The sequence below is a fragment of the Magnolia sinica genome, chromosome 1, assembly GCF_029962835.1.
Source record: "Magnolia sinica isolate HGM2019 chromosome 1, MsV1, whole genome shotgun sequence".
NCBI classification, from domain to species: domain Eukaryota; kingdom Viridiplantae; phylum Streptophyta; class Magnoliopsida; order Magnoliales; family Magnoliaceae; genus Magnolia; species Magnolia sinica.
The window spans coordinates 56663498-56669986 of NC_080573.1; the positions used below are offsets into that span (position 1 = coordinate 56663498).

The 6489-nt window shown below is 34.2% G+C and overlaps 1 long non-coding RNA gene across 1 annotated transcript; it reads left to right on the forward strand.

Annotated features, from left to right (window-relative positions):
- The first annotated feature begins 752 nt into the window (after nt 1-752).
- On the forward strand, nt 753-1883 carry LOC131244281 (uncharacterized). Its single transcript, XR_009170251.1, has 3 exons — nt 753-870; nt 984-1127; nt 1837-1883. It is a non-coding gene; the product is annotated as an uncharacterized LOC131244281 (long non-coding RNA).
- The last annotated feature ends 4606 nt before the right edge of the window (nt 1884-6489 follow it).

Here is a 6489-nt window from a genome sequence, read left to right on the forward strand (position 1 = left end):
ACTGTTAGTCTTTGTTGATTGTGTTTAAGATTTTAATTTCTAGGAAATAATTATGCCGTGTATTGAAAGAAGTGCAAATATTCCAGCAATAATTAACTTTTTAAGGAGCTACAATTATTTCATCATTAGGCTAGAGGTTTGAGAAACATTGGCTACAATACCAATAGTTTCAGTTTTGCCCCACCTACTTCTCTTCTGGCTGAGTCTTCAAGAAAGGTTTAGTGTTATAATTCATGCTGATTTTTGCATAATGATTTTGACATTTCTTTATAAATATGACTGATTGTTGTTTTCATGCAATTAGATGAGGTTCTCTTGCCCGATCCATTTGATAGCCCACATGTTGTTTTCACGCTAAAAATTGGAGGAATCAAAGGTTCACAAACATGATACATTTAAGTGTTTACCTCAGTCACATTGTTTTCTGCAGTTAGTGATTTTATAAAGTTTCTTTCACCAACAGATCCATTGTCATTGTTTGACCAATAAAATTTCTAAGTTGGTAGTGCCTTGAGTATGAAGGTTCTTATTGATTCATGTAAAGATGAAATTGAAATTTCATGTATTTGAACTTCAAAAACATCTGTCTCCATGAACTTCCTACCTTTCTCTCTTTTGGCCGCATCTATTCTATCGATGGCCGGTTAACCTTTCAACTTGTTGCAAATGAAGATGAGCTTTTTATGATTTCACTAGACAGGTAGCAATTCTAAAGTCTTTAACACGTCTTTCATATTTCACAATTTCTCTTATCAAACTTTTTCAGGCAAATTGGTTAGGAGGATCATATATTGGTTCCCTGAAAGCATTTGATGGGGAGTTGGTTTCCCTTTCGCCAATGGGATGTCTTTGAACATGGATTTGTTAGAGGTTTTCTCTAATATTCCTTCTCCAATTAAAAGATGAATTTACCTCTATCATCTATTTGTTAAGAGGCAGAGGTTCCAAAATCATTTATTGTATGTATTACCTGATCTTTATAGGAAGAGATGCAAATTTTGGGCAGGCGGACAAAGAACAACCCTTACCTTATTGGAGAGCCTGGTGTCAGGAAGATAGATATTGCAGAAGGGATAACTCAACACATTGCTAATGGGGATGTGTTAGAGATTATTGAAGGAAAGAAGGTGAGGGATAAATATTATTTAACAAATCAACTCAAGTTTAAGAACTTACAAGGTTCTATGCTACTTGGTTTCATGCTTGTTTTGAATCTATTTTTCTCCACTTTCAATTTTTAACGATTCTTGAATTTGTTGGTTTTGATTTTTCTATAAATCTCTTGTTTCTTTTACTTTTAGCTTCTTCTTTATTTTTATTTTTTATTTTTTTATTTTATTTTATTTATTATTATTATTTTTTTGTAATGGCCATTCTTGATAATATTGTATGGGTTTAACTTTCCAAAAATAAAAAGATGGCATGGGTATCAAAAAGTGGTAAACAATCATATGGTTTTGTAGATATTGTTGCATAAGGAATATGATACTTATTCATTAACTATGAACATGAGCTACCAGCTTTGAAACTAAATCTGTCATTAGTTTCTTTACAGAAGGGCAGTTACCTGATCTTTATAAGAAGACATAAATGTGTTGCCTTCAATTTCATATGTTTATCTCATAGTTAACAATACCCTATTTTTCACCAACATTCATTTACCATGTGTGTTTTATCTATGAAACTCGCAGTGATGTTTGTGTTAGATCTACTCTATCCATTCCCTTATGTTCACACATCTCCTTACCATCTGTCTGTTTTATTCGAAAGCTTACAAGAAATGTATTATCTATTAGTCCACTCTGTATCCTTTTTTCTATATGACTCTATTTTCAGGAACTGCAAACGGAGAACGTAATTGGTAGTGGGCATCGAGAGCTGGGCTATATCTCTTTGACTCTCAAACTCGCTCTCAAGTTACTTGTTTTTATTTTATTTTCTTTTCCTTTTTTAGTGTGAATAGAAAACTTAGCAAGTAGAATTGTCACTTTAGCCATCCCTCTTTTCAAGTACAAAAAATGTTGTTATTTATTTCTATTACTTGTAATTCATTGTCATGTGATATTTGTATGGAGACTGGCACTCTATTTTTCAACCAAAATGTACTTTTTTTTTTTTTGCCACAATCAAAAGGCTAGAATTGTCCCAGCTAGAAGACTTTAATACTCTACACAAGGAAGAATTTAAAGCTGCATGGTTGGTCTCACTCTCATCTTATATTCCATCAGATGTCCATACACGTGGTTCGCTGGCAACATGTGACATGTGTAAAGTTGCTTCTGGGGCTCAAAAACCACCATCTTAGTTAAGTTATTGAATGCAAAAAAATTTCTCCCATTATTTAGTTACACCAAAAATCAGCATTTTTAGCAGCAGTAACCATTAGTTAGAACTTACTAAGTTCTACTAATTGGAGTGGCAGGTTCACATGTGTAACAAGCTTGCTAACCATTACTAGGACTTGTTGACCCAGTGGTGTTTCCTGCTGTGACATATATGAAAATGCACCGGGTATGCATTCATTTTTTTTTAATTTTTTTGCCATAAAGGTCCTTTTCCTTGAACTTAAGAAAGAATTAAACTTATTTTTATTCTTGGAAACTGGATGTAGCGTTCTTTTACTGCGATATAGATGAGAGTTCCCTTTGCTTGCACTGTGACATGACCATACATGTTGGAGGTAAAAGAACCCATTGAAGATATCTATGGTTGAGGCAAAGGGTTGAGGTTAGTTTCTGTTCTAGAGTTTCCTTTTTTGTCTTCTATCAGTATTTACTTATGATGTAGTGCATCTTGATTTTTCAAAATCAATTGAACTCCATTGCTCAACACTTAACTATCCTTTCTTTGAATGCTTAAAGATGCAATGAGACTTGAAAATCTCAAGCGTTTACAATCCAACTTTATCATTAGGGCTGCTTTCGCCGGGTTTGATGCAGAAATCATCACTAACTTCACAGAAAGACAAATAACATAATAGCCACAGATTGCAACCTGGATTTAAACAAGGTTCGAGGTGCTGTCAACAATGCTAACAAAATCCTCTAGGTCAGATTGTTGATTGGACTTGATTTTATTTAAATGATCTTGATAATTCATTTTATTTAAATGAGCGGACCCGGATGTGCGTCGGAGCTATCCGGATGTTGAGCGATGGTCCCTGGAAGGTAGGAACCGCTGTTATGACCATGATGAAGCTGTCCATTTTCTATGGACAGCACTGGAGTGGCCTAGCCATTTAGATAGGCCATGTTTATACCTGTATTTGCTCGAAATTGATGGAGCTATCCGGATATGCGTCGGAGCTATCCGGATGTTGAACGGGAGTCCCTGGAAGATGGGAACCACTGTTATGACCATGATGAAGCTATTCATTTTCTATGGACAGCATTGGAAGGGCCTGGCCAATTGGAGTAGGTCGTGTTTATATCTATATTTGCAGGGACCACACCCTTAACCTATAACCTAAACCTATTCTCAAATCCCTAAACCTAAACCTATAACCTAAACTTAAACCTAAACCTAAACCTATAACTTAAACCTATAACCTAAACTCAATTCCCTAAACCTTAACCTACACCCTAACCTAAACCTATTCTCAAATCCCAAAACCTATAACTATAACCAAAACCATAACAAAAACATATAACATAACCTAAACCTAAACCGATAACCTTAACCTAAATCTAAACTTATAACCTTAATCTTAACCTATAACCTTAACCTAAACCTAAACCTAAACCCAAACCCAAACCTAAACCTAAACCTATAACTTAAACCTATTCTCAAATCCCTAAACCTAAAACCTAAACCTAAACCTAAACTTAAAACTACACCTAAACCTAAACCTAAACCCATAATCTATAACCTAAAACCTAAACCTAAACCTAAAACCTAAACGTATTCTCAAATCCCTAAACCTACACCTAATCCTAATCTTAAATCCCTAAACCTAAACTTATACCTAATCCTAATCTCAACTCCCTAACCTAAACCTAAACCCGATCCTGAACCCGAATCTGAATCCCTAAACCCTTAGCTTAAACCTAAACCTAAACCTAAACCTATAACCTAAACTTAATTCACTTAACTTAAACCTACACCTTAAGCTAAACGTATAACCCGAACCCGAACTTGAACCTGAATTCCTAAACCTAAACCTAAACCTTTAACCTATAACATTAACCTATAACCTTAAACTAAACCTATAACCTATAACCTATAACCTAAACTCAATTCCCTAAACCTTAACTTATAACCTAACCTAAACCTAAACCTGTAAATTACACTTATAACCTAAACCTAAACCTGTAACCTTAACCTAAACGTAAAACCTAAACCTAAACCTAAAGCGTAAATATATTCTAAAATCTCTAAACCTCAACCTATACTTATAACCTAAACCTATTCTCAAATCCCAAAACCTATAACTATAACCTAAACCTTAACCAAAAACCTATAACCTATAACCTAAACCTATAACCTAAACTCAATTCCCTAAACCTATACTTATAACCTAAACCTATTCTCAAATCCCAAAACCTATAAACCTAAACCTTAACCTAAACATAAACCTATAACCTAATGCTATAACCTATAACCAAACCTACACCTAATCCTAATCTCAACTTCATAACCTAAACCTAAACCTAAAATTGAAAACCCAAACCTAAACCCGATCCCAAACCCGAACTCGATTTCCTAAACCTAAACCTAAAACCTAAATGTATTCTCAAATCCCTAAACCTGTAACCTTAACCTAAACCTATAAGCTATACCTGAACCTAAACCTTAACCTATAACCTATAACCTAAACCCAAACCTAAACCCGATCCCGAGCTTGAACCCGATTTCCTAAACCTAAACGTTAACCTATTCTTAATTCCCTAAAGCTATAACCTATAACCTAAACCTAAACCTATAACCTATAACCTATAACCTAAAACCTAAATGTATTCTCAAATTCCTAAACCTAAACCTACACCTAATCCTAATCACAACTCCTTAACCTAAACCTAAACTTGAAAACATGAACCTGATTTCCCAAACCTAAACCTTAACCAATTCTCAATTCCCTAAACCTTAACCTATAACCTAACCTAAACCTAAACCTATAACCTACACTTATAACCTAAACCTAAACCTTTAACCTAAACGTAAAACCTAAACCTAAACCTAAAACCTAAATGTATTCTTAAATCCCTAAACCTAAACCTATAACCTAAACTTATATAACCTACAACATTAACATAAACTTATAACCTAAACCTATAACCTACAACATTAACCTAAACCTATTATCAAATCCCAAAACCTATAACCTAAACCTAAACCTAAACCTATAACCTAAACCTAAACCTTAACCTAAACTTATAACCTTAACCTATAACCTAAACCTATACTTATAACCTAAACCTAAACTTTTAATCTTAACCTAAACCTAAACTTGAAAACCCAAATCTAAACCCGATCCCGAACCCGAACCCGATTTCTTAAACCTAAACCTTAACCTATTCTCAATTCCCTAAATCTATCACCTGAAACTAAACCTAAACCTTAACCTAAACTTAAACCTTAACCTTAACCTATAACCTAAAACCTAAAACCTAAACCCAAACCTAAACCCGTTCCCGAACCCGAACTCGATTTCCTAAACCTAAACCTTAAACTATTCTCAATTCCTTAAAGCTATATAACCTATAACTTAAACCTAAACCTACAACCTTAACCTAAACCTAAAACCTAAACCTAAAAGCTAAATGTATTCTCGAATCCCTAAACCTAAACCTACACCTAATCCTAATCACAACTCCTTAACCTAAACCTAAACTTGAAAACCCGAACCCGAACCTGATTTCCTATACCTAAACCTTAACCTATAACCCAACCTAAACCTAAACCTATAACCTACACTTATAACCTAAACCTAAACTTATAACCTAAACCTATAACCTCAACCTATAGCCTAAACCTATAACCTTAACCTAAACATAAAACCTAAACCTAAACCTATACTTATAACCTAAACCTATTCTCAAATCCTAAAACCTATAACCTATAACCTAAACCTAAAACCTAAACCTAAACCTACACTTATAACCTATAACCTAAACCTATAACCTAAACCTAAACCTAAAACCCAAACATAAACCCAATCTCGAACCCGAACCCGATTTCCTAAACTTAAACCTTAATGTGTTCTCAAATCCCTAAACCTAAACCTACACCTAATCCTAACCTCAACTCCTTAACCTACACCTAAACTTGAAAACCCAAACCTAAACCCGAACCCAAACCCGAACCCGATTCCTAAACCTAAACTTATAACCTTAACCTAAACCTATTCTCAAATCCCAAAACCTATAACTTAAACTCAATTCCCTAAACCTTAACCTATAACCTAAACTCAATTCCCTAAACCTTAACCTATAACCTAAACTCAATTGCCTAAACCTTAACCTATAACCTAACCTAAACCTAAATGTAAAC